At 39.5% G+C, this 26,312-nt stretch overlaps 1 long non-coding RNA gene across 1 annotated transcript; it reads left to right on the top strand.

The window, feature by feature from the left end:
* The first annotated feature begins 14,570 nt into the window (after positions 1-14,570).
* On the top strand, positions 14,571-20,904 carry LOC137853025 (uncharacterized). Its single transcript, XR_011094168.1, has 3 exons — positions 14,571-14,660; positions 17,898-18,114; positions 18,747-20,904. It is a non-coding gene; the product is annotated as an uncharacterized lncRNA (long non-coding RNA).
* The last annotated feature ends 5,408 nt before the right edge of the window (positions 20,905-26,312 follow it).

Here is a 26,312-nt window from a genome sequence, read left to right as displayed (position 1 = left end):
CTTAAAAAAGTGTTTTTTTTTTTTTGTGTTATTTTTTTTTTTAATAGTTTATAATAAAGAACACAGAGAAATATTCTGTATTTTATTAGTTACACCAAAGTCATGTTGGCAAGTGAAGAAATAATAAACTAAAATTGCTTCATGTGTTTCCTATTATATAATAAGCTGGTGATGCAAAGGACAAGCCTGCCTCACTCACTAGCCAGTCTGGCTATTACAAAACTGAAGCAAAAAGGCACCATTTTTTTCACTGAATGAAAAGGCAAAGGTGTAACTATTCAAGATGAACACAAACCGGCTTATAGGACATATTGCAAGTTAATACTGAGGTTGCTGTGACTGGCATTCTAGCATGGAACTGCCAAATAAGGTTTTGTCCAGTCTGGATGAAAAACCTGCTGTTCACAAGCGTTAGTCATTATGTGTTAATGTCTGGTCATTAGTCATTATGTAAATGTCTGGTGTATGTAGAGCACTGTGATTTTCTCTGCAGGGCTACTCTCAATCTATTCATCACCCCAGTCTGTATTTGTGTTTGGTATCACTCTGGCCCAGATGCAGGACCTCGCACTTGGACATATTGAACTTCGTGAGGTTCACACAGGCCCACATCTCAAGGTTGTTCAGGTCCCTTTGTGTGGCATCCCTTCCCTCCAGTGTGGCGACTGCACCACATAGCTTGGTGTCATCTATGAACATGCTGAGGCAGCATTCAATCTCACTGTCCATGTCACCAACGAAAATTAAATACGAGTGCTGAGAAACACCACCAATCACTGGTCTACACCTGGACATCGAACCATTGACTGAAGTTCTTTGAGTGCGACCTTCCAGCCAATTCCTTATCTACCAAGTGGTCAGTCCATCAAATCCACATCTCTCCAATTTAGAGAAAAGGAAGTTATATGAGACAGCGTCAAATGCTTTTCACAAGTCCAAGTAGATGACATAAAAACAAGGCCTTTCTGAAGTTCCATTTAATTTTGTATATTTAAGAAATACCAAAGGGAAATACATGTTTAAATATATTTCTTTTTCTAGACTGCATTATTTAATTGGAATATTTTGGGTGTAACAGTGTCTTTTGCTAAAAACTTCTACAGAAACTAAACTACCATAACATAGGAAAGAAGATCTTCACAGAGATACATATCTGGTTAAAAATTTGGAAGAAATGGACAGGGAAAAAAATGTCACTTTTCATACTTCATGAGGTTATGCATAGAGTACCACAGTAATATGGGGTACTGAGCAGAAAACGACAAGGTACAGCTTTCATAGACGATTCAGGGAACAGGGAACAGTGAGATGACAAAGTTTGCTGATGATGCTGATTTACTTAGGGCAGTAAATCTGTCTTTGATAAACTACCAGGGGCACACAATGCTGAGAGCTGGAGAAATAAATGGCAGCAAAAAAAATCAGCGTAAACACACCTGGAAAAGTAACAATCCTAATTTTGTTTATAGAATGATAACCTTGGAGTTGACAAATGGAAATAAAAAAATTATTGAGAGAAACAGCAGTATCAATTCAGCGATCCCTCTTGGAGAATGAAGTGGACATTTTTGTTTTTCCAGTGTATATCAAAGATCTTGGTGTTGCCCCTTATGAAAGCGTGCATTGAGCCTTGCTCCTCCCCACCAAAGAGGATGCAAAAGACCTGGGATGGCTAGAGAGGTGGTTTACATGGGTACTCAGAAGGACAAAATGCTGTCCTGATGTGGAATACTAAAAAAAGGTTTGAACTCTTCTGCATAGAAATGAGATGACACAACATGGGTGGTATTCCGTAATCTCAAAACTGTGATAGATAAGCCTAAATTACATACACTCCGAAGACTCTGCTGGAAGTGGTTCAGGGTGTGACTGGTTCCTGGCCACTGCTTACTGCCCTCCTGCCTGAGTTCAGAACCTCAGCAGCATGGTCAGTAGCACTAGGCAAGCATGCATGATGGGACTGCGTCAGTACAAAGTCTAATAACAGAAGTTTGTAATGGCAATGGGTTTAGTCTGAGATAGTGAGCATTGTGATAACTGTAATTCTAATGCAATGGAAAATGGCACATTTTGTTGTGGGATGGATAGTTTAAGTTGACAGCTGAAGTGACAAAGTGAGATTATTTTAAGCTCGCGTATTATAGATTCCTTGGAATTCATCTAGTCACATTATTTGCATCCAAAAGACTGTGAGAGTTAAAGTACTAAGCCACTCCCACATTTTTAAACTTATTAATATGTTGAAAAGCAAAACTCCTTACTTGAGTCCATTTGGAATTGAGGCTTTTCTTTTGTTGTACATAAGGTAATTTAAAGTTAATGGACGTTTTGTTGTGTTCTCATGAGAGGACACAGTCTGCTATGATACACAGTTTTGATTATCAAAGCTTGTTCCAGGATGTTTAGTCATGTCAGTGTTCAGCTACAAATCCAAACATGATGCATTATAAAACCCAAAGTAGACAGTCAAATTACAAATATACAAAATACATCTCTTACTAACAGATGCTATTGCTGTATGACATTGAGTCAGATTGTCAACATTTTTCCCTTTGAAGAAAGAAAAGCTAAATAGGTATTTTAATGAATATTTATCTTCATTTTATCCTTACTCTACAGGAAATTGTATAATGGAGCATTTTTGTTTTCAGTACAATACAATTATATATAAGTAAGCTACAGAATAGGTGTAATATTTACCTGCATTCGTATAAGTGTGTGTCTCTATGCATATATTAGCTTTAATTGTGGAGTGGTTTATTCTCTTCATATACTATATGTATAAGTGCATATGCTCAGTATTCTATCACATTAAATTAGATGGAATGTATTGTAAAATTTAGTAGCGCTTGCTCATATTTGTGGCTTAAATGTTTTTAAACAAAGTGTTTCATTTTCCTTGGATGTAGAATTTTTTAGGAGACAGAAAATCAAATTAGCATAACTTGGAAAGCAAGTGCAAAAAAAATCATGTTTTCATGTCTTTGTGATTTGAGGCCCTAACAGGAAAAAAAAAAAAAAAAAAAAAAAAAGTCAGTATTAGGCTCATTTTTTTTCTGCTCCAAAAGAAAAATGGTCATGTTTGTTGTTTAGAACTTAGGACAAGCATCAACAGAAAAATATAAAAAATGTCTAACTTCCAAATTAGAGAAATACCAGCTTGTTCTATTTAATTGTTCCAAGTCAGAGTTTTAATAATGACTGAAGCAATTCTCAAGTGGGTTATATGCAAATCATTCAAATTTCCCAGGGCAGTTTGCATCCCCCTCTCCCTAAATCTGATGTCTGTTGTCTAAGGCCTTGAGACATTTTGTTCTTAAGAAATCAGGTTGTCTGTGGTGGCCAACTGTCACATAGATAGCCCTCCTTTCTCTACCCCTATCAGCAATAATGGCAGAAAAAAGTGTCATCTTAGCTACCATTTTGTTTACAAGGAGCCAGAGATTTATGCAGAGATTTTAAAAGTGTGATATAAGGCATTGAAAATAAAGGAGAAAACATTGAGTGCCTAAATGACTGGAAAGCTCTGTTTGACTTTTGAGAACTCTTGGGTGTTAAAAGATAAGGGATATGTTTTGTCATTCGGAGTATTAGCTTAAAACTTCAACCCTGTAAATAGTATGGATTTTGGAAGGGCTCTCCCATGGTCCTTCTCATCCCTGACCATTGCCAACAAAACCATATCTTTTTCTTCCAGTGATGGCAGTGACTGTTATTGCACAGCAGCCATAAAGCTTCACATTAGCCTCCTTTTCTGGCTTCAAAACCACAGAATACCAAATGTTAAAGAGATTTTGAGACTTGAGACAATTTCTTTTTTTTTTTACCACTCATCTTCACTTCCCATGTCTGATCAGGATTGGAAGTGGAAGTGTTGAAAGACTACACTTATGTATTATTTATTGAGCACTGACACTGTGCTTGGAGTTAAACAACCCAGTGAAATACCACAAAAAAGACTACTTTTACGGTATTTCAAGCCCAACCAGAAAGAAAAATTACTGGAAGTTTCACAAGAATACCCTGTTTTTGCAAGACTTCCAGGCCAGTTTTGAAGATCAAAGATGGTCAGGCAGTCTGGATGAAACCCAAATGAATGTTCAAGTATTGGGTCCTTAGCCAAACCAAAGTGAACCTCTGAATCGTAAGGTTTGTTCTTCTCTCTTCAGTATTGATAATATTCAGGTTAAGCCTGCCTGATTCAACATGGAGTTTCTATTTGATGCCTAGATTATCGTTTGGATCCTTTGTGTAGGCTTTTTATGGTTTGTTAACAGACTTTCAGTTATCAGTTTTAAATGATTTTGTGTGAAGACTATCAGCTTACAGATGTATACAGAGCTAATTCACACCCAAGGGAATGTGCAGTGTTCCTGCAGCAAATTCTAACAAGAATAATTGTGCTGTTCTGTTATAGGAAGTAAAAGGTCAATGTTATAGGTCAGCAATGTACATGAATTGTACCTCACATGTTAGAGCAGTTGTATTACTCTACACCAATAAAGTGACAAAATTTGAACCTGTGTGGGGTTTTTTGTTTGTTTAGTTTTTTAAGCTCTATCACACTTACTGTGAAGCAAGTGTTTGCAGAGAGATGTTACGGTATTTGAGCTCAATCTAATTTCATGTCCAAGTGTGTCTGAGTAGTTGTACCTACCTTTTAGTTAGTTAAAGTATGAAGTAAGTATTAAGTAAATAAATAAATAGAAAAGTAATTTTAAAACAGGTGAAATCTTCCTCAGGTGAAATGTCATGCTGGCCCTCACATTTCCAGCCCTTGGGAAGTTCTGCCTTAGATGGTTGTTTCACTACAAAATTTTACATGTTGCTTCTCTTGTGGACCAGTGTTCCTGTGATCCTTCAGGGTTATCATCCACATCATCCCTGTCATCCCTTCAGGACTCCCATTACATGCTTTGACATGTAACAAAAGCATGGTTAACTGTTTCAAAGACCTTGTTATCTGCATGTCTATTGGTACAGCTCGCTCACACAGAGGGTGGGATATATGACAGGATGCTGTTCTTCTGTTAGCTTTGCCTCAGTTTTCTTTGTGACTTGGAAAAAGCCTGCTGGTTTTGCATGGCACAATCTCTCCAAATAACTACAGTTCATAGCTTCAAATATTTTGAAAACTATGTCTGTAAAGAGGTAAAGGAAAACTGCATATTATTATTCTGTTTTACTATATGAACAGTTAAAAAATGCCACTAGCTAGTCTGGTCTGGTAGCAACAAGTATTGAAACTTACAGAGGAAGAATCAGGCTGCTTAATTATATATATATATATATATATATATATATTTATCTACACTCCTGACTTCAGAGACTAACTTCAGGAAAGGGGAAGGTACAGTTTTAATATCTTAATATTGGCTGGTTTTGATATTCATGAAAGTAAAGTCAAAGATTTTAAAATACTTGAGTATTGCAGTTAATAATGTATTGTAAATCTACAGTTATAACTCCAGCTTTAATGAAAATGAAGCTGAAGTGTGGGCCTAATTGCATACATACATTGCATACTGTGCAGTAAAAAGTTGCTCTTGCATAAAATCAATATTTAGTGGTCAAATTTCCTTCATTTCCCACTAATAATGAATGGAGTCATATGGTTCGGTTGTAAATCCACCAGCTGGAAGTAATGAGATGAACTGTCCATAGCAATATGAAAGATATACATGCCTATTCAAAGTCAGCCCATCTGTGGAGATCTGTGGAGAAGGGTAGTAGGGAATTCTACTTAGACATACAGTAAACCAGGCTCTCGTGATACTGTAAGGAGCTGTGGGGGCCTAATCTTTACATTTGACTATTAAATTAGGAAGGGCAAAGCCTACACAATACCAATGGTATTAGTCATGTCTGGCGGGGCATCCAATACCAGATGTCACTTTTCTGATCTTTCATGCACAGCTCTTACTGTTTTTGGCACGTCAGAGTTCGCATCTGAATACAATTTAAGTTATAACAATGTTATAACAATGCAATCAGCATGTCTAACTATTTTTGCCTTTCTCTCTGCTATTTTGGGAGCTGGGCTATGGTGAGTCCATGTTGTTTAATCTAAAAGCTTCCCTTGTCCCCTTTCTCTTGCCTTATGAGATAATGCTGGGGGATGCCAGAGAGTAGTGCTGAAGAACTGTTATTTGACAAGTGCTACTTGTTTTAAATAGAATTGCTTGTTTATTACCTGCACAATTATTTATCTGCTAGCATAGCATAAAAACAATAATCTTGACAGTAGAAGAATAGCTTTCATTGCTAAAAACTATTTTACTTAAATGAGTATCTCACTGTTTAAAGATGAATGCAGTGCTATGCAATATAGCAGGAAAGCTTTGTTTGCTTACCTAACAGGCACACAAAAGCTTACAGCCTTTGTAATCAGACAAAAGGAAATATATGTAGGGAATTGTGTGGGGAGGAGCACAGCCTGCTCTTCTGACTTGTTATATGATAAAGTCATCTCCCTTTATGCAGATTATTCATGTTTATTTATGACATTCTTTGAAAGGAAAGACACCCAAATGCCTCAGGGCTATGGCCCAAAGTAAATAACTTGTCATAATATACCTTGCAAATGATAATGTAAACCACAGGAAGCCCAGGGAGGAGATGCACATACATTCCAAAGCTGGGAAGTTATTGAATGTTTAGGCTTAAGGAGCAGATAGTTTTGATTGGGGATATTTCCCTTGTTTCTGTCTGTTAGATGAATTACTCTGCATGAGTGATATCCATTGTACTGTGTTTATTCTTTTCCGCTTTTGTTCACCAATCACTATGATGTCTGCTCCTTTCCCAAAGATGTTCTGTATAATAAATATGTTAGGTCTGACAAGGAATGGATGGTAATGCAGCATCAATGCCCTCTGGGGTTAGTGAGTGCTCTGGTTATTTTTGCATCTCTCTGTAAACTCACGATCTAGGCATTCGTATTGAGGAATTTTCACTCAAGTTCAATGCAGAAAACTTTCCACTAGGGGAGCTGGTAGCCTGGGTTTGAGCAGTGAAACCAGAAGCTTCATCTTTTTGTTGCAATTTTTCTTATTGCATTCAAGCTTGTTGCATTGTATTCTAATGTTTGGCCCAAACCCAAAACTTAATAAGAGAGTTCACATGAGATGAATTCATTTACTGTTTTGTAATATATTACATACACATAGAAATCCTGGATTTAGGCAGAGGCAAGATTGCTTTGCTACTACATATTAAAAAACTAATTTCCAGATCTGTGCTTTGGTGCTCTAAAGTAAGACACAGAGTGGGAATTTTAGAGCAGGCTGACCTGGCTTGAAGCTTGTATATTGAACCGTAGGTAAATCAGTTGTATCCAATTTTGTTACCTCTGTAGTAGTAGATTAACAGTGTCAGAATACTGGCACATGATCACTTCTACTATTAATTTGTTATGCCACTTTTTAGTCTAGGTTTGGACTGTGCCAAAAAGCACTCTTCCAAACAGTTCCCAGACACAGTTCAGGAATGAGCAAGAATGAGTAAGAGACTGATAGGAAGATTGGATGCAAAGCACTTTGTTATACCAGCTTGGTAGAGAATGGTCCTTAGCTCATTTTATTTAGTAGGGAGATGTAGTCCTTAAGTGGAGTGTTGGGCGCTTATTTTATACTACACAAAAGTACACATTGTTCCAGGGGAAAAATGCTTCAAATTTATGTTATTACATGGCCTCAATCTGAGTTTGCCTGTCACTGAAGTAGTTAGCACAACAGGATCTTGAGATTAGCTAGAGTGTGTGGGCATTTCTGCCATACAACTTGTTAGCAATAATTTTCCTGAAATTTACTTGGATATTCCATGTTGTCTTTCTTGGTTTTAACTTACCTATTTACTCTGCAAGTTCTTGGAGTTGGACCTGGTGCAGGGTGACCATCTTTTATAAAGTGCTTCATACATGCCTCTAGAACAGCCTTGTCACTACAACCCAAAAGTTGCAAACCTGCATGTAAAATAAGCAACACTCTGAAGATTTACCTAGATTCTTCTTTTCTTGAGCATCTCCAGTAATGAAATACAAAATGAAGCAGCAAAGTTCTCCAATGAAACCAGCTTGTACACTTTTCATAGGAAACAACAGTTGCTGGTAAAATGACTTGCACTAAAGCCATATCAGCTAAAAAATTACATGGCTGGATTGGGTCTGACCTTCTACAAAGCCCAGGGCAGTCTGTATCTAGCAATTTAATTCAGATCCTCCTGGATATAATAAAACAGTAAGCCATAAGAGTCAGAAAATATTGCACGGTTACCCTGAAGTGAACTAATTTCAAACATTCAAACATGGCATTTTGTTTGTTTGTTTGTTTGTTTGTTTGTTTGTTTGTTTTGCTGTTTTGTTGTTGTTGTTGTTGTTTGTTTGTTTGTTTGTTTGTTTGTTTTTGTTTTGTTTTTAAGATTAAAAGAAACTACCTCCCACAGTCCTGAGAATTTGAAGCCAGGATAGATTTATTCCAGTGCACTGTGCAATTTTCCCCCCCTTTCCTAGAGAGGTAGGATTATGTAACCTAATAAATTGGTCTCATTACAGAGCCATTGACAGACAGACATATAGGTTGCTGCCAATGGGCATGTGCGCTGAAGGTGAGCGTGCTGAGGGGGTGGTGGAAGTTTACAGTGGATGCAGGACTCAAACCATCTGGCTGGAGGAGGTCATACCTGTTGCATAAATTGGGGTTAGATAAGCATGTCAACAGCATGGGGGTTGACACCCATCAATCAACTTTTCATTACAGCAAGAATAAGCAATGTGGGTCCTTCGGAGGAAGAAGGAACTAGTGATCCCTCATCTCACAGGTGGTAACTCTAAAAGGCTAACCTTTCACATTTCCAAGGGCAGGAAGGATGAAGAATGTGTTTTTAATGAATTACCCATTATCATACATACAGACCTATACAATATCCTACTTTCATATGTATACATGTCTTCTTCAGAATAACATAATTAAATCAAAATATTTCATTAATTATTTTTTAAAAAACATTAAAGTGCATCTTACCAAGAAGCAATTTTAAGTCTCTGATCAAGTAAATAATTCTCTAAAAAATTCTTTCTGTTTCATTCCAAAGGATAGAAGAATGGTAGGAAAAAAAAACAAAAAACAAAAAAGAGATATATACCAGAAGGAAACATAACTAAATGAACTCTCATGGAATTTTCATTTATACTGACCATGATTTAGATAATTAATTAAATCTTAAGATTCAGAGCCTGAAGTATGAAAAAGACTGGTCCTTCCACACATTCAAAACACACCAGAGTACATGAGGGAGGATTTTGCATTCCCCTCTGAAATGGCACTTAGCATCAGAAGCAGAATACAGCTTACATTTTCAAAGGCAAGGAAGAGCACAAAACATTAAAAAGTGACTTTAGGCTCTCCAAAGGCTGTCAAGAGAACATGATTCAGACAAGGAAGCTTCTGGAAGGCTTTAAGTCATTCATATTATACCACATGGGGAAGAACAGGCCTGAGATCAGAACTGGAGATCAGGTATCCTGTCAGGTAGCCTGCCTGTAGTTTGGACTTAAGGGTATTCTTACATTTGGCAGGTTAATAAATCTCTATTACTTCAGCAAACAGTAACTGGAAGTAAGTGCTTCCAGAGGAGAGAAGAAGGCATTGACACCCTGACTTATGCTCTGACTCTTTCTTGAGCCAGTTATGGAAGACTGGAGTTAGAAGAAGGATCTTAACCAAAACCTAAATTCAGAGAAAGTTTTAAGTCTCCATTTATTTCTCTTCCTTGATCATGCAGGGACTCTAGAATAGCTTTCAGTACTTAGAAAGAAGAGAGAGAAAGACAAGTTCAGGTAGACTGGACTGGACTAGCCACAGCATCATACGGTAAGCTTTGGAGTCAGGGCTCATCTGATAAGGTAATGCTGCATTGATTTTACAGGTACTGCTGCTCTGTAATGCTACAGGGTTTACAAGATCAAATCTGTAATGATTAGTCTCACTAGACATTCACTAATATCAGCTTTCTCCTTCACAAAGAAACTGGGATTTGCCTGCAAACTGACTCCTTCAGTCCTAAAATGGCTAGACAAAGGAGAAATAAGTTTGTTGGATGAGGAGGACTTTTCTGCTCACATCTCAAATGTTAGCCGTGTTTTGGCAATTGCAATGAGTTAAATAAGGATAAACATTTCTGAGAAAAAAGCCTCTTTAATAGGGAGCAGTGTTTCTCGTGTATTGTTATTATCTCAGCATTCACCTTGGAGTGTGTGCAGTAGATTAGGCACCTTCCTACCTCCAAAAGCATCAGCAATCAATCAGGTTAGAATTGAGAAAGAGCTAACAAAGCCTTTATTTTTGTAGATCATTAGAAATGACCTGAGAGACCAATTTTCCATTCTTTTGCCCAGCTTTCTTCTGATTCCAGTCGTTAAGAACGACATACACATAGTTGTATGGGGAGACAATGAACAACATTCTCCTCTTGCTTATGCCAATGGGTTCTGTTAGAGCTGAACAGGGATAAATGAGAGGAATATTTGCCTGACTTTTTCACAGCATTTTTAACTCAAGCACACATCAAACTAAATTCCTTTCTTAGTGAAGGGAACCTCAGATGAAATCTGGAGTGACTGAATTAAATTGCGTTATAGCCCTGCAAAGATCAGGAGGTCAAATTCAAATATTGTAGAAGCAGTGGTAATGAAGCTGCCCACACACAGGCTATCTATTCTTTGTCTCAGGGCTCTATCTAAACTCAAGGATATTGTTAATAAGTGATATGTGCTTATTTATACCAGTGATGTTGAACTATATTTTAACCTAGTAACTGAACTGCAGTACTAGTAGATGATAGTAGATGACCTGGCCATTCAACTTCAAAAGTGTATATAAAAATATTATGCCACTCTTGTTTAAATGTACATTCCCGTGACTGAAATAGGCATCAGTTTTATATTGGTATTTCTCATTGGTATTTCTCAAAGGGGCAACAGGAGAAAATGTGTCATCTAATTTGCCAAATGGGTAAGAATTATTTCTCAGCTGTGCACATTATCATACAGTAGAGTCTGTATGTGATTAGATCTGTCTGCACATAGCAGTTTGCAAAGTCTATTTATTTAAACAAACCTCAGATTAATAAATCACACTCTGCATACTGAATGCTCTAATGTTAGTGAGGCCTAAAATGATCTGTGGACTTGGCCATTTGGATGAATGTAGTGGTCATGGCTCAGATCTGATGATATATTGCTCTGCTCTGATGTAATTTGTCATGCAAGAATCTTCTGTAGTAGCATGCTGTGCTAGGGCTGGTACTGAGACTGAGAAGAAAAGTATTCGGATCTTAATAATGTATTTCTGATGAAAGAAACACAAAAAATTACCTCTGACAAAAAGATTTCTTTTTCTTTTCTTTTCTTTTCTTTTCTTTTCTTTTCTTTTCTTTTCTTTTCTTTTCTTTTCTTTTCTTTTCTTTTCTTTTCTTTTCTTTTCTTTTCTTTTCTTTTCTTTTCTTTTCTTTTCTTTTCTTTTCCTTTCCTTTCCTTTCCTTTCCTTTCCTTTCCTTTCCTTTCCTTTCCTTTCCTTTCCTTTCCTTTCCTTTCCTTTCCTTTCCTTTCCTTTCCTTTCCTTTCCTTTCCTTTCCTTTCCTTTCCTTTCCTTTCCTTTCCTTTCCTTTCCTTTCCTTTCCTTTCCTTTCCTTTCCTTTCCTTTCCTTTCCTTTCCTTTCCTTTCCTTTCCTTTCCTTTCCTTTCCTTTCCTTTCCTTTCCTTTCCTTTCCTTTCCTTTCCTTTCCTTTCCTTTCCTTTCCTTTCCTTTCCTTTCCTTTCCTTTCCTTTTCAAATGTCATCAAAATCAAATCTATCAGTTTGGCCCAAGCACACACAGAGGCACTGCTCTATCTTTTGGGAAGAGAGAGGAAAGGGGGAGACAAGAGGAGGAGTTGAAGATATAAGGATATGGCAGGAAACAAAAACAGAAGATAATTGCAAACATTTCCTGGAGATACGTTTTCTAATCCCCCTTCATCCACAGGCACCCTTTCTTTCCTCAGCAGCGTTTGTGAACTCTAGTTCCTTATGAAAATTGATCCTGTGCATGTCTCAGTTGGGCATGTGAACCATGCCAAATCCTTATTGAATGTTTTAAACCCTGAGGAGGAGTGTACCTTGTTATTAACTGCAGCAATTCAGACCACTCTTCTACACTAAGCACTGTGGAAAATGTACTGGAACCAACAGGAAAACAGACCTACACGGTACACCCTTTGCACAAACACCCTCATTTCTGGCAGTATGGAATACACTACTGTTTCAGGAACCATTTAATTCCTGGAGCAATATTTTAATGTTGCACTTCAAGTGTTGTAGTATAATGCAGCAAGGTATACACAAGTGAGAGTATAATACTCTTTTGTTAACGCTGTTTTCCTAACCATTGAATACCAGCTGTATCTGCCCTGAAAAGATCTCATTAGCCTGGTTGGGACCATGAATACAAAATATTAGGTGCCCAAAATCTAAAAAGTTTCTTAGTAATCTCACTGTCCTTTAATTATATCAGATGAATAGCTTCTTACAAATTACAAACATCTAACAAAGACTTCTGACATCCAAGATATTGCAGGTGATAACATGAAGCAGTCATGCAGAGACTTACTGCCTCACAGTTATGTAGAACCTGATGCTCCCAGACACTTATCTGTTTTTTCATTCCACTTTTACCTATCATGATTTGATGTCAAAATCTCTAAAGCCAGAGCATGCATCCAATTGATTCTAAATCCTAGTTAACATGTTTAGAAGTACAGTGAGAGCTCATCTGTGTAACTTGACCGACATCCTACAAAATGAAATAATGATGACACACTAAGGAAACTGAAAACACTCAAAACTGTCTTATTCTGAGGTGGAAATCAAATTAAATTAATCCTGAAAGGAGATAAAAAATCTTTTTTTAATTATTTTTTTTTTTTTTATCAAAGGAATTCATGTTTCACTTGCAAGAGTAAAATATGATTACTTTGGATTTGCTACTTTTTAAAAGTACTGGTGTTTGCTACAAAAACTGCTAGGGAACAGTACATCTTGTAGGCTTAGCAGTGCAGCTGTAAGCCATTCACATTATACATTACATTTCTGGCAATAACTGGTCTATTACGTGTCTCCTGGGAAGTGATAAGTTTGCCCACTTCCTTGTTTATCAAGAGATCAAACTTTTATCTGAATTACTGTCATATATTCTTTAAAATTTAATCTCTTGTGTTAATTAGTTATTAGTTATCAGTAATCACATCTAACACTTTTGGAGATGGAGTAGAACAGGATTTACTTGGTAGGTGAGAAAAGATCAAAGCAATGCACTAACAAATTATTATGGTAATTAGTGTTAGTCTTGTAGTTTATCTCCAGGGGGGCTTTTAACAGAAGCAGTGAGAGCTTGGGAAAACCTGCATGCAGGATAAGTATGCACTTGAGGAAACAAAGCTTTCCAAGTTCACAGGGCAGTCTGGCAGGGGGACTGGAGGTGAGTGGCATGAGGAAAAATTAAAAGGCATATCAGGTAGTGAAGGGGAGAAGTGATCTGAGTGTGCTACACAACTTTTGAGATGCAAGAGACCCACTGGAACTCTGTGTTCCCCTTCAGCCCTGCAAAAGCTCTAATAACCCTTGTATTTGTTGAATCTTAGCCAAAAGGGCAGCTGTTTCTGGCGATTTCATCAAGCTCAGAAGCACAGATGTCAGAGACTGACAGTAGTCCTTCCCTCAACTCCCTCCTCTCCCTGGTTGTTATCTCTACTTCATCTGCTGGCACTTACTACATCTAGTTTTAAATGAATCAAGCTATGGGCTATACCATATCCCTTGAGAGGTTATCTGCTGCCATGCAAGGATGCTTCTCGTGGAGGGTGAATTTCTCCTGGAGCTGTCTGGCACATGGCAGGGAGCATTACCCTTTGGGCATCTGTGCCAGGGATCCCATGAGCACCTTTCTCTGGAGCATATACACAAGAAGGCCCAGATGTGCCTATCAATGCATGGAGTACATAGAGACAGGGAAGGAACAGTTACATTGCCTTCAACCTATGTTGTGATGGTCCTCACCCACCAGGCACCACAGTAGAGCAGGTAATGAAAGCCCTGCACGATCCCTCCCATTTACACCCCAGTTGCCTCCCCCACGTGCCTCCACAGTGACATCTGTGGGCAAGGATCTGATCCTCTTGATGCTGCTACATGTCTTATTGCGGGGTCTGTAGCAGTCCCCTGAGATCACCCCCTTAGTGATAAAGCCATTTCTTACAGTCCCTGGGGGAGGGAGAGTGATGTTGTTTGCCACTTGGGAAGAATGAATCTAAGGCTGATGACAAGGACAGCCCTGAAAGGTCTACTGGGGCTGGCTGGCTGCCGAGACTGCAATCTGCCTGCCCCGGCAGCCTTAGCAGCTGGCCGGCTGACAGTGCCACGGGCTGGTGGGCGCCCCCGAGATTGGCAGGGCTCCTTTGCCAGGATGGAAACTGCCTGCGGTGAACAGCTCGTTATTAGTGCTCTACTTTTCGCAGCAATTAAGTCAAGAACCATGGCACCTGTTCATCTCACCTCCCTCGCGGGAATTAACATGCCGTATGGGAAGGGGATTTGCAAGGGGGGAAGAGCTTCCTTGCGTCTGTTAAAGGTGAATAGCAATGCATCTGAGGTTCCTTGGGGAATAAGAGGCTTGATGAATTTACAAGATTCATGAGGAGAACTGCTTTTACCCTAGGGGTGGTGAAAATGTCCTAGATAATTTGATTTTAAGTAGATGTTCACTTTGTGTTGTTACTTCTCTCCACGGCTAAGGAATACTTATGCCTCAGTGAAAACCACTGAAGAGACCCTAACGACACCTCAGATCTGTTTGATAATGAGAATATAACTGCCTCGGTTTGGATGAACAATGTTTTAATCTGTGCTGCTTGTATGTACAAAGGCTCTGAAATGGACCTCAGGTTTGCCTAGGGATTTGCTGTGTGTATCTACTTAAGCAGTGAACCTGAAAAATGGCATAATTGTTCATCTTGCAGAGAATTACCTCATTCTGTCTAATCAACCTGACAGGACAAAACAAACCAATCTTTTAAAGAGATGCTTTTTTTTTTTTTGCTTTTTTTTTTTTTTTTTCCTCCAGGAAGATGTGGATATTAAGACGGTATGTAGATGCTGTTGGTTCCAATTAAAATCAATATCTGTCCTGATTTGCAGCTGTTGTCTCTGTGACAGCGAGGGGGCTAGATAAGGGGACCCATCTGCTCAGCTTTCCCAAAGGGGCTCCAAACAAGTGAATGACCTGCAGTGTTTATTATTAAGTTTTCAAAGGGAAACTTGTTTTGGTCTAATTGAAGGAATAATATGAGAGAGGTTATTTCTGGTCAGTTCCCTGCTGTTTTCACTCCAGAGAATATATTCCAGGTGTTAGCTAGGCAGTGCAATGATATAGTATTGACTTTCCCTTGTGTTTAGGCATGCTAGTGCCAATAGACCAATAAGCTGCAGTTATGAATGTAAAGCCAGCCCTTTCAGAGGGACTTTTTGCTAACTATTTAGTAAGCCAGATGGATAATGACTGCATTCGTTTTCAAAAGCACCATTCCCCAGGAGCAAAGTAATTTTTCAAACCCTTAGTCCTTCTTTTTCATCTAGTTTATTTCCCTTCTTTTCTCTTGTATTCTTAGCAAAAGATGGATTGTGAGAGAGTATCATTTTCTGTTAAATCACATGTAAATGCAAGTTGATAATAGTTTCTCCCCTCTTCTATGACAACAAACTTCATGGGTCTAAATAATAGAGGAAATGTGGATCAACAAATTACATAAGTTTTACGTGGCATGTGGTATATGACAGATGATCTTCATCGTATGATTCTATAAAGCAGTGTGTGATGTCATCCTTCTGCTATACACGTGTTAGACGTTGTGCGCATGCTACTTTAGACAGGCAAACATAAAAAGCCAAGCATGTGCAAGGCGATGACTCAGCCCAAATTTGGGAAGGGAAATGGCTACTGACTCTGGCTTTATTTCTTAAGGCAGGGTCATCCAGATAGAATAGCAACGTACTGAGGAAAGCAATCTCAGACAAGAGATTATTTTGTTTTATATCAAGAGCTGGGAAGAACAAGAGTTTTCAGTTTGGTTGCTGGATTGAACAATTGGAAAAAGATCCTCAGTTTAGGTGGAACTGAAATAAAAACTCTTAGAACATTTTGAAAAACCTCCTTTGAAGTCAATCTGAAAAGTTTGTTTCATTTTCTTTTAACATAATACTCTAAGTATTTTATTTATAAAAAAAAAAGCCATCCTGACATTTCAAATAATATCTTTTGACTTTTCAAAATTCCTCCTGTCTCCTTTTCTTTTGCTTTTCACGTATCTTAAATGAATGTGATTTGATTTCACAAATGTGTTTGAGTCTTGAATTAAATTCAAGATACTGGTTATGTGCTGGGGAAAAAAAGAGAAAAAAAAAAGAGAGAGAGAATTCTCTGGATGGGAAATCTAATAGAAATTTAATTGTCATGGAATTAAAATGAACAATAGAACAAGGGAGTATTTTTGTTCATAATATTAAATGTGCCTTTAAATATATATTTTTAGTCACCTTTAAATCTATTCAGGGATTTGGGCCAATATTTCTGTACTGTTTTGTCCCAGGAAATATGGATGATAAGGTTAAAAAAAAAAAAAAGAGAGAGAGAGAGAACCTTTTGTCATCTCCTTTCTTCTTGTATCTTCATAGTTAGGGCACTCACAAAAAACAGGAGACCCTGTATCATTCCCTTCCTTATTTGTTTGACTTTGAACTCAGCTACCCTTCCTCCCCAACCCCTATCTTCCCCCCCAAAAAAAAGAAAAAAGTGTAGAAAGCAGTAGGTCATAGACAGTTGAGGAAAGATTTTCCTAATTTCTCCTGGTGACACTTCTCCTTGTAATCACTGAAGCAGCGGCTGGGACCCATGTTCAGCTTTTCTACGAGTAAGGTCATCCTGGGCGAGAGCTCTTAATAACCCATGAGCTCTTGGGTAAAAAAAAAGATGCCACTGCCTCCTCCTTCTCCACTGGGGTGGTGAATCTTGTTTTTTGTTTCCCTTGCTTTTAACTTTGCTTCAAACCAATGAATTTGCTTCCCTCCTCCCCCCATTTTTTTTAGTTTGGTTGCCAAGCTGAAAAATTTGTTATTCACACAAACCGAATGCAGCCACTAAATGTAATCCATTAAATTGTTCTTTCATAGGGGGTGGGGGCTGTGTGAAGTATCCCATGGCTTTTAAGCAGCTTGTTTTATTGCACCAAGCCCGTTGCACTGCACCAAAAAGTCTTTACTAATCAAGAAAAAAATCCCTAATTCTCTGCTGTGCTGGTGTGAGGAGATGGGGAGAAGCTGTGATCCGGGGCCAGCCATTGTTTCAGAGCAGAATGCTTAGGTGATTGACAGTTGCAAATTAATGGGAACGATTTTTAGACAGGGCTTGTCACATGAGGGCCTGGCCATCCTGGATGTGCTGTCTGTGCTTTAACTTTTTAATTCCATCTGGAGTTTAGACAAAGAGGCCTGGATGAATCCTGCTCTCTGTCCATTTGGCTGTCATCATTTTGATTAACCTGATTCTTCAGCAGGAGCAAAAGTAGCTGGCTTCAGTCCATGCAGACATCAGGAAAATAGCTGCCGTAATGGCCCAATGATCTCCACAAAAGAGATCCTAGGGCTATTCTGCTTTTTCTCCTATGTCTAATTAAAAGCTTCTTTTCCTGTTTATATTAACATATATTTTTTTTACAATATTTTGATTAAATAATTGTTTTTGGAGCTGTGAATAAGTCAGAACATGGTGTGTTTTTTTTTTTTGTTGTTCGTGGTGGTGGTGTTTTTTTTACAGAACAGGTGTTATGTAAGGAGGAAGAAAAGCAGAAAAGGAGAACATAAGTGAGAGGAAAAAATTGGTGTGTAAAGGAAAGAAAGGATGGTTTCCACAAATTAACTACAAATGGGAACTACACAGGACTGGGGACTTCTGCTTGCCACTTTATGGCCCCAAAAGGTTGTTTCTTCCCCTTCTTCAATGACCTATAGGATCTAGGGCAAATTGCACACGTGTAAGTTATTACAAATGACTTTCACACACAAATATATGTAAAATAAAATTGCAATGCTTCCATTTTTGGACACCAGTCATTTAAAATACATTTGTGTTTTCCAGTCTCTTATATGTTTTTCTGTAATTCCAAAGAGGCTGGCCAGACCAAAAAGTTTACTTTGAAACCTAATCCCACTCAGACTTGTACTTGCTAGAAATATCGGTTACCTCTTGGTTACCAGCTGAGAGTTGCTCTCGTACACTGCTCATGCTCCACTCAAACTACCAGAAGAAAAAAAAAAAAAAAAAAAGAGAGAGAGAGCAAGTAGGCCCCTGTGTCGTGCATGTCCCCTTCAAGTTTGGTGCATGGCCTGTACGTGACTATACTTAAATGGTATGGCTATTTTGTGCTTCTCCTTTCCAAAGATTTGTGAAGAGTTCAACAACATGTAAAGCACAAGGCCCCCGTCTGATAGAAGTGATTGTACCTACTCCATGCCTCAGAGCTGTCTGATGGACATGAATCTACTGGGGAGCGGGGTAAAAGGAGGGGTGGGGGGGAGTTGGGGAGGGAATCTCTCTGTGGCACCAGGCAAGCAGGCTATTCTAATCTGTCATGCAATGGTAGAAAATGCTTTTGTTTTCCCACAGGGTCAGCCACACCGCCTTGCTGCCACCATACTTTCACAGCCCCACCAGGCCTTGCTTCCCAGCCTCCGAGTCTGTGTCAAGGACCGAGGCCACCCAGGATATACTCCTGGCCTACAGCCAGCTCTGACGTCTGTGCTCACGCACTAAATGCAGAAAAGAAAGAGAAAAGATAGATGTGCTCCGAAAAGGAACGTTGATCAGATGTCTGTGCTGTGCTTGCTGCTGTCAGTCCAGGGGGACAAAAGTTCTTCTGCAAGGGAGGCAGTTTCTGTGAGTCCTTCCATTCTTCTTTTCTTTTTTCTCCTCTTTCCTGCTTCAGCACCAATAGCGCTAGGCTTAATGCTGAGGAGTGCTGTCATTTTATGATCCTAATTACACAGCAGCAAACTGAAATCCCCCTGGTCTACTTTGGACAACTTGGACATGTTGTGTGGATCATGCAAGTGGGATTTGGCATGGAGCCAGGAAGAGGAGTAAATTAACATGGTCACTTAAGGTCATGGTCATAAAAAGTCATGGCTCTTCTGCAGATTTTTCAAGGCTTTGGCTCTTTTGTACAGGTTTCAGTGGAGCAAGAAATACAATCTATTTTTAGTGAGTTAGGAAGCAAGTGATATGTTGCAGTGGAAAGCTATGGACAGTTTTCAGCTGAACTGAACAGTGGGGAACTTTGGGATGGCTTCTCAGCCCTAGTTCTTTGTTCTGACAGGGCAGCTAGGGAAATGAGAAGAAGGGGTCACTGACATTTTATTCTTATTTATCTCTGAATAGGAAGGCACAGGCATGGATATTGGCTTTCAACAAACTGCTCTTGCAAACAAAGTGCTCATACTTGGGAGAGCACATGAGAGAAGAGAGCTGAGGTTAGATTTCCAATTTCCTTGAAAAAGAATAATCTAAACCCTGTTACTGTGAGTTTTGTTTGTTTGTTTGTTTGTTTTTCACTTGTGTGGTATGTATATTACTCTGTGAAAGGTATGGTGGGACAAATGGCAGAAGAGCCTTTGAATAGCTAGAAATCAGTCTTCTCTTGGATCCCTTTTCAAAATCTATTATTTTCTGTCTTCTTCTCTGCATTATTTGGACTTGTATGCTGAATGAATGTTTTAACAATCAAACACCTTCTGAGAATCCTGGCCGTTGCATAGTCCAGGCTGCTGCCCCTACGGCCATATGGTCCTCATTAGGGGATCCATTAGGGCTGGCTGGGCTGCAGTTAGTGTCGGTATCTTCTAGTTTAATGATGATCATACATGGTGCATATAAAATCACTACCCACCTGAGCCTTCACATGAGAATTTCCTCTTGGTACTCAGACGGGAATGCAAGGAGGGTGTTTTATGGTGTTCATAAGTACACTGGCATGGCTGGGACAGAGGAAGCAGAGACTGCAGCAGTTCAAAGCCACACCGGAAAGAGGCTGCAAGGAATAGCCATTGGGACCACAAAATGCAGGTCACTGTGAAGCAGAGCTGTTTCATGTAGGCATGGACCAGAACCAAGACACAATTGAGGACATCCCAGAAGTGTGAGAAAAGTTCAGCATCAGATCTGCCTTCCATGGAAAGATTTTGTACCTCAGTAATGGGCTTTACCAAAACTTTGTATTCAAACACCCATTAGGACCTAAAAGCATTTGGGTCTGGGTACAGCTAGACTATATTCTAGCTCCCTCCCAACCCACTCACCCTGTGCTCTTCCACTGTCTGCAAAGTGCCTCAAAACCCCACTGATGAAAACTTACTTTTGCAAGCCTTCATTTCCAGCTCCTTGCTTTAACACACCAGCCCAGACATAATCTTGACATGTACTTAGGTGAAGTTAACTGAACAATGCCACTTAATAAAAGTCCCATAAAGGTACAATCTTGTGCTCAGAGGAGATTTTATTTATGGAGACACAGAAAGTGGTGTCAGTGTGTGTATATACTCTGTAAAAAGTCCATTAGCCAAGGTGTAAGTGAAATGAATCTGACCTCTGTATCACTAACATGCTGACTGCAAAGGTGCCACTTCAGAGCATTACTGACCTCACCCCAAACCCTCAGTGAGAACTGAAAGCGAGAACAGGATTAGATGATGATTTTTTTTTTTTTAAAGTGAATCAAGCAGTGTTTTGTCTGTGGAGAAAAAGGAAAAAAAATAGAAAAAAAAAATAACCCGGGCCCATGATAAATCTTGGTCTTTTTCCAAGTCTTACTGAAAGCTCTAGCCAAAATGTAAGAAACAGTATCTGAAATGTTTGTGAGAGAAGGCGTCTGTGCCAGCACTCATCCAGCAACATCTGAGAGAAGAGAGAATTTTATGTGTGATTGCCTTAGACTTGTTGCCATTATCAATTAAGCTTAGAAAGCTCATTTGATATGCTCGGCCATCCTGCGTGCTTGCCAAAAAGGCAAGACTTCTCCACAGCTGTGGCTCTGAAGATCACTGAAATACTGAAAGAAGAAGCGAGTGAATATATCCAGTGAGGTGATACTGGATGTGCTGTACTTTTCCTAGAGAAAAGCCACTTTGGATGGGGGCCCAGAGCTGGCACTTGGTGCACATCATTGTGTGGCGCTTGTCACTTGTCAGCCCTCGTGCCTTCTGTGAGTTCAACACAGGCTGGTAACAAGCTGGGTTTGTTGCATCCTCATCTTTAGCAGAGGGCATGCTGCTCTGTGAAGATGTGCAAAACAGCTCTGTTGTGAGTGGCTTATGTCTCATTTGCATGCCAAGAGGTTTGACATACGTGATGACTGTATCATGGAGAATGCAGCAGCAGCTTCAAATACAGATTTTGCTCTGTGGCTTTTTGCATGTAAGCATTCCTGTGCTTCAGGGTTCATGGACAGCTCGTGTATAGCTGCACTGTGCACTCAGGGTGAGACACTAGTTGTGTGCCTACACGTGTCACTTTGCTTCAGATTCTGTATGTGACCCCAGTTCTCCATCTCTCCTTGTGCTTCATGTAGTACTCAGCATGCTCTTCTAGCCAAGGTGCTTGTCAGGAGTCCAGAGCACTCTGCTACCACTTCCAGGCCAGCAGATAGTGAGGGACAGTTTCCTTTACCCACGAGTAATAGTTGGCCTGACTGCTGGGTATAAAAAATATTGCCTGTTGCATAAGAGATGTTGAGGGTGAATTCCTTAGCTTTCCATTCTAGCTAACTCTGCTTCATAGCAGTGAAGATAGGCCAGTGTGGACTTTATATTTATTTATTTATTTATTTATATGTATATATACATATAAATATAAATATATATATATACAGTTATATATATATATATAAATACAGTTTCTAGAATGTTCACCAACTTTATTGCATAAGGTTTAATTCACACCTTAGGGTAATTGAGACCTCCACATTGGTTTGTTGAGTGTCACTTATGTTAGGTCCTAGAACAGCCCAGCAAAGATAGTTGCGGAGAGTTCTGTAAGAGTCTAACAATGTGACTGAGCTCTTCAGTTGCTAGGTTCTGGATTTGCCTCACTATGACTAAAAAACAAGGAAAACCATATTTGAGGAGAAAAGAAATACAGTTCTTCCCCACATTCCCCTGTAGCTGGGCCCATCAGGACTGGTTACAGCTGCAGAATGAGGGTAGCAGGCGGACAGGAGGGACCTTCTGGTGACCTACCTGCCTCCTGAGGCACAGTGTGGATGTGCTCTGTTGACAGAGGCAAAAAAAAATTGATTGTATAACTCCACCCCAGAGAGTGATGAGGGGACTTTTTCCAACATGTTGTTTGGGAAGAGTTACAATGGTGCTGGCAGAAACCTTTCTGCAGGAGCAAGTACAGCATGCACCCACAGTGAGTGGTGGGAGACCTCACCTTTTCTGTCATGTTTTATAATCTGGCACAGGGATAGATCCTGTTTTTACTGTGTCCCTGAATGTCAAGGCTAGCAATAAATAAATACTTCTGTGTGGGAGACTTTCAGGCTCATCCTTTGGAAGCTCTCTGGGGATGGAAGGGGTGGGCAATCTCTGCAGGCTCCTTTTAAGTATCTTCATTATGTGTATACCACTGAAACAAGCAGGGATTTTGTTTCAGAGACTCCAGAGCTAAGGTATCCAGAATGCTGTGCCTTCAGCACCAAGGCATAACCCCTTTCTGCACGAAGGTGTCCATGACAGACAGCCACCAGCAGCAGCTCGGGTAATCACCTACCTCTCTTTCCCAGTGCACTGTGGCTTGCATGCCTGGTGGAGGGGCCCAGTGGGGTGTAACGTGCTGCCAGAGAGCAACACTGCAACCTTCCCCTTCCCAGAAGATGCAGCAAGTGTATCCAAACAGTGTCAGAGGCCAAAGAGAGGAAATTTTGTCCTGGTCTCACACCCTGCTGGGGAAGTGATACCCCCTCCCCTCACAACAAAGGGCCCCCTCTGTGCTCTCATATTTCTTGCCATTAATTATAGCCCTTTTGAGGCCTGTGGGTATAATCAAAAAAAGTGGAGGGTAAGGGAGAGGGACCCCTGAATTAATTGATCCTTGAACTTTATTAATGAAAGTATGATCATGCATCCATTAAAACATCTGCTCCATGTATATCCAGCCAGCATTTTCAGGGGCTGGTCCAGGAGAATATGTTCAGGTCAACCTCAAAGTGAGCCTGAGCTGTGACATGCAGAAACCCTATCCCAGACGCATAGGTCCTAATGTAAAAAATATGTGATGTTATCAGCAGGCAGCCTCAGCCTCCTCTTCGCTTTCTGCAGACAACTGGGCAGCATGAGAGGAGATAAATTCCTTGTGGATAAATGTCAGTTGTGTTTTACAGATAAATGCATTCAGCAATAAAAAAGTAAAATGCTTTTGAATGTAAAGTTTCAGGAATAGGTCTCCTCAACAGTATTTGGTGCTTAAGCACTTTAATATTAGATCCCTAGAGATTGTTTGTATTGTGAAGTGAAACTGAAGCCATTTTAATAATAATAATAATGATAATGATAATGATAATGATAATAATAATAATAATAATAATAATAATAATAATAATAATAATAATTAATCACATCACCTTTCTTTTGAGTAGACTGGACAAAGAATGTACAGAATGCTGTTCTCTGTACCTCCATCAGAAAGGCATGGACCTGTTAGAGCGGGTCCGGAGGAGGGTCACAAAGATGGTTAGAGGACAGGAGCCCCTCTCCTATGATGAAAAGCTCTTTGTACAGCCACGGTGGCATATGTCAGTGGGTCATGCATGGAACAGGCAGCAGTAGGTGCCAAGAATAGCAAAGTGTGAGCTTGACACCTTAACTTTGTGTTTTGCGGACACAGTGCCATTTTTGTTCCATTGCCTGGTTCATCTCCTTTTGTGGATGTCTACTCAGCTGCTTCTGAAAATAGAGGCTGATCTTCTAATTCATGCAGACATTTGGAAACTGTAACACTAGCTTGCATTCTGCAAAGCATGTCAGTAGCAGAGGTGAGACCAGAGTCCATGCTGCCAGACTTTGTGCTACAATTTAATGACCAGACTAATGATCCCCTTCACATGTGCCTGAAAAAAGATCTCATGCAGCTAGACTTCCAGAGTAATGTGGAGGCTAAGGAATTCATTATGTGATGTTACCTTCCAGAGCCTTGCTGATAATGAGCTAACCTGCACTGGGAACACAGCGTCAGTTTTAAAGATGATGCTATCCAGCCCTGGAAAATGAAGTGCATGCAACTTGCCTGCCTTAATTGCTTTGACACTGAAACATGTGTTCTTCATGATGTTAGAGGTTTGGCAATGTTTTTCTCATTAAAGGAGACAGTAACCACCATAAAATATTGACAATCCAATATATTTACATGTGAACTAAAGAAAGCTTCACTCTGAGCTGCTAGAGAAGTGTGCTTGTGATGATCATCTGTATGCAGAAAGGGTATGAACTGGAATTAATGTGAGAAGAACCAAACAGTGCTTGCCTGGAGGCAAAATATACTACCTGAGTTGTGTCCCATGGATAGCAAGGGAAGCGAGAGGCCTGCATTTCTGGGTAATGACCCTCTCTAACACTGATGCAGTGTATCCAGTGGGAAGATCAAATTTTAAGAAGTAGGCACTTCATTTCAAAAGTATGTCCTTTTCACTCATTTTGGATAATCTTTATTCAGAATCCAGTTTCTAAAGATGAATATGGTTATTTCCTTTAACTCAGATCAGAGATGGAGGAAACAGCCAAACTCTTTAACCCATCTCTACATTGGACTTTAGGGCTGGCACTTAGGTTTTTGTTAAAAACTCCTTGGTGCAAGTTAAAAGAAAATGCCATACTCCTCTTAATGACAGTATGCAACACAATGGAAGTATGTGACTTGTTTGTACTTCACCTTAGTTTTATACCAATTAGTCACTTTTTAAAATCCATGGTTATTGACTTTTCACAGTCATGTTGACATTTCAATGGAGTATTCATGAGCTATTTTTCAATCACTCAAATCTCTAAAGAGTGCATCAGAAACAGCTTGGAAGAGAAGCTAAAGTAAAACAGCAAGAAACTGAGCCTTAAATATCTGAAGAAATGGATCTGTGCTTTTTTAACTAGGAAGAAATGTTCTAGTTCAGAATTTTCCCCAAACCACTAAAGCTTACAATAACATACTTATCCTTTTTTTTTTTTTTTTTTTCTTTTTTCTTTTTTTCTGGATTACCACACTTTTCTTTCTCTGAAGAGACAACGGGCTATAGCATATAGCATAGCTGTGTGCTGCAGCTACCAAGTCTTGGTTTTTGTTTAAATCATCTGTACATGTTTGTTTCCTTGGAACTTTTCATTGGGAGAAAGTTGCAGACAGTCGACATGTTCCTACATATGCCAGAGTCCTCAAGCCCACACTTTCTCCTTTTCATCTCTTTTTTATTTGAACAGATTTCTCTGCCTGGAAGCTTCTCCATGGGCCTGGGAGGCAGATTACACTTTTCTCCATGGGATACATCCAGTTGGCTGCCGGAGATCTGGATCTTATCTTCATTTCTGCTACTAACCTACTTTGGGCAAGCTGCTTCCTTTCTCTGTGCCTTTGTGCCCTTGCTCACCAACTGAGATTAGAAACGGTTCAGGGCAAAGCATGTCTGTAAAAATTACAATGAGTTTGTGCAATACTTTTAGCACAGTGGGGTCCCTCAGACAGTGATGGCCTTAAACTATTGCTAAAGGACAAATGAGAGTAAGATTCTTACAGCTGCTTTTGATCCACATTTCTCAATGACTCTTACATCTCACCCCATATCATTCTTTAATCCCTTTATCTTCTCGTTTTTTGTTGTTTCCCTTTGTCCACAGCAGTTTATGGAGGCTTTCATATGCTTTCCTTCCCCACAAGCTCTGAATGCCTGAACATATTTTCACTCTAAAAAGCTTCATTTAAAGAATGTAGTGTCACTGTATTAGAGTGAGACACTGTCTTATAGAGTGTATCTTATAGAGTGAGATTTTTCCAGGGGGCTGACTCTGCAGCTTTGTTCCACACAGGGTCACTTGCTATTTGCAGCAGAGAGCACTCCTAGCTGTGGAGCAACTGAGACCTTAACAATGGCATTTGCCACCCTATTTTCATGATAAATGGTGGTTCGCCAAGCACCAG

Source organism: Anas acuta, chromosome 3 (assembly GCF_963932015.1).
Source record: "Anas acuta chromosome 3, bAnaAcu1.1, whole genome shotgun sequence".
NCBI classification, from domain to species: domain Eukaryota; kingdom Metazoa; phylum Chordata; class Aves; order Anseriformes; family Anatidae; genus Anas; species Anas acuta.
Note: the sequence above shows the minus strand (reverse complement) of the source record. Positions and strands in the feature narration are given on the sequence as shown.